This window comes from Mustelus asterias, unplaced genomic scaffold (assembly GCF_964213995.1).
Source record: "Mustelus asterias unplaced genomic scaffold, sMusAst1.hap1.1 HAP1_SCAFFOLD_2538, whole genome shotgun sequence".
In the NCBI taxonomy this organism is placed as follows: domain Eukaryota; kingdom Metazoa; phylum Chordata; class Chondrichthyes; order Carcharhiniformes; family Triakidae; genus Mustelus; species Mustelus asterias.
Window position 1 is genome coordinate 32,501 of NW_027592483.1, and position 7,275 is coordinate 39,775.

The window sequence follows — 7,275 nt, forward strand, 5'->3', positions numbered from 1 at the left end:
TTTGTATCTCTCCCCTCTCACCTTAAACCTATGCCCTCTAGTTTGAGACTCCCCTACCTTTGGGGAAAATATATTGACTATCCAGCTGATCTGTGCCCCTCATTATTTTATAGACCTCTATAAGATCACCCCTCAGCCTCCTACACTCCAGAGAAAAAAGTCCCAGTCTATCCAGCCTCTCCTTATAACTCAAACCATCAAGTCCCGGTAGCATCCTAGTAAATCTTTTCTGCACTCTTTCTAGTTTAATAATATCCTTTCTATAATAGGGTGACCAGAACTGTGCACAGTATTCCAAGTGCGGCCTTACCAATGTCTTGTACAACTTCAACAAGACGTCCCAACTCCTGTATTCAATGTTCTGACCGATGAAACCAAGCATGCCGAATGCTGCCTTCACCACTCTGTCCACCTGTGACTCCACTTTCAAGGAGCTATGAACCTGTACCCCTGGATCTCTTTGTTCTGTAACTCTCCCCAACGCCCGACCATTAACTGAGTAAGTCCTGCCCTGGGTTCGATCGACCAAAATGCATCACCTCGCATTTGTCTAAATTAAACTGCATCTGCCATTCGTCAGCCCACTGGCCCAATTGATCAAGATCCCGTTGCAATCGGAGATAACTTTCTTCACTGTCCACTATGCCACCAATCTTGGTGTCATCTGCAAACTTACTAACCATGCCTCCTATATTCTCATCCAAATCATTAATATAAATGACAAATAACAGTGGACCCAGCACTGATCCCAGAGGCACACCGCTGGTCACAGGCCTCCAGTTTGAAAAACCCTCTACAACCACCCTCTGGCTTCTGTCAAGAAGCCAATTTTGTATCCATTTAGATACCTCACCCTGGATCCCGTGAGATTTAATCTTATGCAACAACCTACCATGCGGTACCTTGTCAAAGGTCTTGCTAAAGTCCCTGTAGACAACATCAACTGCACTGCCCTCATCTACCTTCTTGGTTACCCCTTCAAAAAACTCAATCCAATTTGTGAGACATGATTTTCCACTCACAAGTCAAGAAGGCATACGGCATGCTTGCCTTCATCGGCCGGGGCATTGAGTTTAAACATTGGCAAGTCATGTTGCAGCTTTATAGAACCTTAGTTAGGCCGCACTTGGAATATAGTGTTCAATTCTGGTCGCCACACTACCAGAAGGATGTGGAGGCTTTGGAGAGGGTACAGAAAAGATTTACCAGGATGTTGCCTGGTATGGAGGGCATTAGCTATGAGGAGAGGTTGGAGAAACTCGGTTTGTTCTCACTGGAGCGACGGAGGTTGAGGGGAGACCTGATAGAAGTCTACAGGATTATGAGGGGGATGGACAGAGTGGATAGTCAGAAGCTTTTTCCCCCCAGGGTGGAAGAGTCAATTACTAGGAGGCACAGGTTTAAGGTGCGAGGGGCAAGGTTTAAAGGAGATGTACGAGGCAGATATTTTACACAGAGGGTGGTGGGTGCCTGGAACTCGCTGCCGGGGGAGGGAGTGGAAGCGGATACGATAGTGACTTTTAAGGGGCGTCTTAACAAATACATGAATAGGATGGGAATAGAGGGATATGGTCCCCGGAAGGGTAGGGGGTTTTAGTTCAGACGGGGGCAGCATAGTCGGTGCAGGCTTGGAGGGCCGAAGGGCCTGTTCCTGTGCTGTAATTTTCTTTGTTCTTTGTTCTATAAACATATCAATGACATTTCTTCCCGGAAAATGATGACCCTTCGGCCCATATTTGGGAGACTGTCAGTCGTTGGGGTAGATTTGTGACCATATTCGGGGGACTGTCAGTCGTTGGCTTAGATTTATGACCATATTCGGGGGACTGTCAGTTGTTGGTGTAGATTTGTGACCAAATTTGGGAGACTGTCAGTCGTTGGGGGTAGATTTGTGACCATATTCGGGGGACTGTCAGTCGTTGGGGTGGATTTGTGACCATATTCGGGGGACTGTCAGTTGTTGGGGGTAGATTTGTGACCATATTCGGGAGACTGTCAGTTGTTGGGGGTAGATTTGTGACCATATTCGGGAGACTGTCAGTCGTTGGGGTAGATTTGTGACTATATTCTGGAGACTGTCAGTTGTTGGGGGTAGATTTGTGACCATATTCGGGAGACTGTCAGTCGTTGGGGTAGATTTGTGACTATATTCGGGAGACTGTCAGTCGTTGGGGTGGATTTGTGACCATATTCGGGAGACTGTCAGTCGGGGTGGATTTGTGACTATATTCGGGAGACTGTCAGTTGTTGGGGGTAGATTTGTGACCATATTCGGGGGACTGTCAGTCGTTGGGGTGGATTTGTGACCATATTCGGGAGACTGTCAGTCGTTGGGGTGGATTTGTGACCATATTCGGGGGACTGTCAGTTGTTGGGGGTAGATTTGTGACCATATTCGGGAGACTGTCAGTTGTTGGGGGTAGATTTGTGACTATATTCGGGGGACTGTCAGTCGTTGGGGGTAGATTTGTGACCATATTCGGGAGACTGTCAGTTGTTGGGGTGGATTTGTGACCATATTTGGGAGACTGTCAGTTGTTGGGGGTAGATTTGTGACTATATTCGGGAGACTGTCAGTCGTTGGGGTCGATTTGTGACCATATTCGGGAGACTGTCAGTCGTTGGGGTGGATTTGTGACCATATTCGGGAGACTGTCAGTCGTTGGGGTGGATTTGTGACCATATTCGGGAGACTGTCAGTCGTTGGGGTGGATTTGTGACCATATTCGGGAGACTGTCAGTCGTTGGGGTAGATTTGTGACCATATTCGGGAGACTGTCAGTCGTTGGGGTGGATTTCTAACCATATTCGGGAGACTGTCAGTCGTTGGGGTGGATTTGTGACCATATTCGGGAGACTGTCAGTTGTTGGGGTGGATTTGTGACTATATTCTGGAGACTGTCAGTCATTGGGGTGGATTTGTGACCATATTCGGGAGACTGTCAGTCGTTGGGGTGGATTTGTGACCATATTCGGGAGACTGTCAGTCGTTGGGGTGGATTTGTGACCATATTCGGGAGACTGTCAGTCGTTGGGGTAGATTTGTGACCATATTCGGGAGACTGTCAGTCGTTGGGGTGGATTTGTGACCATATTCGGGAGACTGTCAGTCGTTGGGGTGGATTTGTGACCATATTCGGGAGACTGTCAGTTGTTGGGGTGGATTTGTGACCATATTCAGGAGACTGTCAGTTGTTGGCTTAGATTTGTGACCATATTCGGGAGAGTGTCAGTCGTTGGGGTAGATTTGTGACCATATTCGGGGGACTGTCAGTTGTTGGGGTGGATTTGTGACCATATTCGGGAGACTGTCAGTCGTTGGGGGTAGATTTGTGACCATATTCGGGAGACTGTCAGTCGTTGGGGGTGGATTTGTGACCATATTCGGGAGACTGTCAGTCGTTGGGGTGGATTTGTGACCATATTCGGGGGACTGTCAGTCGTTACTCGGGCTCAAGATGGCGGATCCCTCACCGCCTTCTGAAGGGGGGGGGGGCAATTAGGGACTGGCGATAAATGCGGTGACAGGTTAGAACCACCCCCTCGACACACATGCTCCTTCACTCCCCCTCACCCCCCGCCGCAACACCCCGAAGAGATGGATTTACCTGAGATGACGAATAGCTGTTTCTTGGCATGGGCCTTGTAGGACTGGAATTGGAAATTGCACTCAAACTCTCCAGCGTCACTGGGCTGGACATTCTTAACAGTGAGGGCAAAATTTCCTGAACTCCGGCTGCTGGATACCTGGCTTCTCCTTGACATGTCCAACCTGCCGAATGTGGGAACTGTGCTAGAGATGAACCGCAAGATCAGAGACGGGGCCGGGTCACTCGGTCTCCTCCGCCAATTCCACTCGCCGTTCATCCTGGTGATAGGTGTAGTTTTCGGAGAGTCCATCAAGCAAGGGAAGGTCACAGAATCACCCACTCTGGCGTAAATATGGTTGTTCTCAAACACTGGAGAGGAATTGGACACTGGGGGGATAGAGAGAGACAGAGAGAGAGTGAGAGAGAGAGAGACAGAGAAAGAGAGAGAGAGAGAGACAGAGAGAGAGATAGAGAGAGAGAGGGACAGAAAGAGAGAGACAGAGAAAGAGACAGAGAGAGAAACAGAGAGGGAGACAGAGAGAGAGAGACAGAGAGAGAGACAGAGAAAGAGACAGAGAGAGAGAGAGAGAAACAGAGAGAGAGATAGAGAGAGAGAGGGACAGAAAGAGAGAGACAGAGAGAGAGAGAGAGAGAGAGACAGAGAGAGACAGAGACAGACAGAGACAGACAGAGAGAGAGACAGAGACAGAGAGAGAGTGAGACAGAGAGAGAGTGAGACAGAGAGACAGAGAGAGAGAGACAGAGAGAGAGACAGAGAGAGAGAGACAGAGAGAGACAGACAGAGAGAGACAGAGACACAGAGAGAGAGAGAGAGACAGAGACAGAGAAAGAGTGAGACAGAGAGAGAGAGTGAGAGACAGAGAGAGACAGGGAGAGAGAGACAGGGAGAGAGAGACAGAGAGAGAGAGAGAGAGACAGAGAGAGAGAGAGACAGAGAGAGAGAGACAGACTCAATCACAATCACATTGAAAGCTCCCTTTACACTGTCCCCATCAAACACTCCCAGGACAGGTACAGCACGGGGTTAGATACAGAGTAAAGCTCCCTCTGCACTGTCCCCCATCAAACACTCCCAGGACAGGTACAGCACGGGGTTAGATACAGAGTAAAGCTCCCTCTACACTGTCCCCCATCAAACACTCCCAGGACAGGTACAGCACGGGGTTAGATACAGAGTAAAGCTCCCTCCACACTGTCCCCCCATCAAACACTCCCAGGACAGGTACAGCACGGGGTTAGATACAGAGTAAAGCTCCCTCGACACTGTCCCCCATCAAACACTCCCAGGACAGGTACAGCACGGGGTGAGATACAGAGTAAAGCTCCCTCTACACTGTCCCCCCATCAAACACTCCCAGGACAGGTACAGCACGGGGTTAGATACAGAGTAAAGCTCCCTCTACACTATCCCCATCAAACACTCCCAGGACAGGTACAGCACGGGGTTAGATACAGAGTAAAGCCCCCTCCACACTGTCCCCCAATCAAACACTCCCAGGACAGGTACAGCACGGGGTTAGATACAGAGTAAAGCTCCCTCTACACTATCCCCATCAAACACTCCCAGGACAGGTACAGCACGGGGTTAGATACAGAGTAAAGCTCCCTCTACACTGTCGCCATCAAACACTCCCAGGGCAGGTACAGCACAGGGTTAGATACAGAGTAAAGCTCCCTCTACACTGTCCCCATCAAACACTCCCAGGACAGGGACAGCACGGGGTTAGATACAGAGTAAAGCTCCCTCTACACTGTCCCCATCAAACACTCCCAGGACAGGGACAGCACGGGGTTAGATACAGAGTAAAGCTCCCTCTACACTGTCCCCATCAAACACTCCCAGGACAGGGACAGCACGGGGTTAGATACAGAGTAAAGCTCCCTCTACACTGTCCCCATCAAACACTCCCAGGACAGGGACAGCACGGGGTTAGATAAGGCTTGTATCCTTACCAGTTTGCAGAGATGTCAGGACAAGGAACAGGAGTTCAGATGGAGTGCGTTGTGCCCACATTTCAGTCCAGGGTTCTTGTTCCTCCGCTCTGGAAGTCTCGACAATTCCCCTCCTCTCTGAAATTAGCAAGTCAATGTTTTGGGTCAGTTATTGCACTGAATACATTCATAATGCTCCACAGTATCAGAATCTCTGCCTCAATCTCAGACTGGTGTCTCTCAGTCCTCTCTCTCTCTCAGGGAGATATCTGTACACTGACTGGTGTCTCTCAGTCCTCTCTCTCTCTCAGGGAGATATCTGTACACTGACTGGTGTCTCTCAGTCCTCTCTCTCTCTCTCAGGGAGATATCTGGACACTGACTGGTGTCTCTCAGTCCCCTCTCTCTCTCTCAGGGAGATATCTGTACACTGACTGGTGTCTCTCAGTCCTCTCCCTCTCTCTCAGGGAGATATCTGTACACTGACTGGTGTCTCTCAGTCCCCTCTCTCTCAGGGAGATATCTGTACACTGACTGGTGTCTCTCAGTCCCCTCTCTCTGTCTCAGGGAGATATCTGTACACTGACTGGTGTCTCTCAGTCCTCTCTCTCTCTCTCTCTCTCAGGGAGATATCTGGACACTGACTGGTGTCTCTCAGTCCCCTCTCTCTCTCTCAGGGAGATATCTGTACACTGACTGGTGTCTCTCAGTCCCCTCTCTCTCTCTCAGGGAGATATCTGTACACTGACTGGTGTCTCTCAGTCCCCTCTCTCTCTCTCAGGGAGATATCTGTACACTGACTGGTGTCTCTCAGTCCTCTCTCTCTCTCTCTCTCAGGGAGATATCTGGACACTGACTGGTGTCTCTCAGTCCCCTCTCTCTCTCTCAGGGAGATATCTGTACACTGACTGGTGTCTCTCAGTCCTCTCCCTCTCTCTCAGGGAGATATCTGTACACTGACTGGTGTCTCTCAGTCCCCTCTCTCTCAGGGAGATATCTGTACACTGACTGGTGTCTCTCAGTCCTCTCTCTCTCTCAGGGAGATATCTGTACACAGACTGGTGTCTCTCAGTCCTCTCCCTCTCTCTCAGGGAGATATCTGTACACTGACTGGTGTCTCTCAGTCCTCTCTCTCTCTCAGGGAGATATCTGTACACTGACTGGTGTCTCTCAGTCCCCTCTCTCTCTCTCTCAGGGAGATATCTGTACACTGACTGGTGTGTGTCAGTCCCCTCTCTCTCTCTCAGGGAGATATCTGTACACTGACAGCTGTCTCTCAGTACCCCCCCTCTCTCTCTCTCTCTCTCTCAGGGAGATATCTGAACACTGACTGGTGTCTCTCAGTCCTCTCTCTCTCTCAGGGAGATATCTGTACACTGACTGGTGTCTCTCAGTCCCCCCTCTCTCTCAGGGAGATATCTGTATACTGACTGGTGTCTCTCAGTCCCCTCTCTCTCTCAGGGAGATATCTGTACACTGTGGCTTTTGCTACCAAATAAACCTGTTGGACTTCAACCTGGTGTTGTGAAACATCTTACTGTGTTTACCCCAGTCCAACACCTGTATCTCCACATCATAACTCTCTCTCTCTCTCTCAGGGAGATATCTGTGCACTGACTGGTGTCTCGCAGTCCTCTCTCTCTCTCTCAAGGAGATATCTGTACACTGACTGGTGTCTCCCAGTCCCCTCTCTCTCTCTCTCTCTCTCTCTCAGGGGGATATCTGTACACTG

The 7,275-nt window shown here is 49.8% G+C and overlaps 1 protein-coding gene across 2 annotated transcripts in view; it reads right to left on the reverse strand.

Annotated features, from left to right (window-relative positions):
- Window positions 1-6,971, reverse strand: part of LOC144489783 (uncharacterized) — a 35,951-nt gene extending 28,980 nt beyond the window's left edge. The window contains exons 1-2 of one of the 2 annotated variants that reach the window (XM_078207640.1): window positions 5,565-6,971; window positions 3,609-3,977 (exon numbers count right to left, since the gene is read on the reverse strand). The gene's annotated coding sequence lies outside the window, so the exon portion shown is untranslated. The remainder of the gene's footprint in view (window positions 1-3,608; window positions 3,978-5,564) is intronic. The other variant, XM_078207639.1, reaches the window with a different exon arrangement.
- Between the last annotated feature and the right edge of the window lie 304 nt (window positions 6,972-7,275).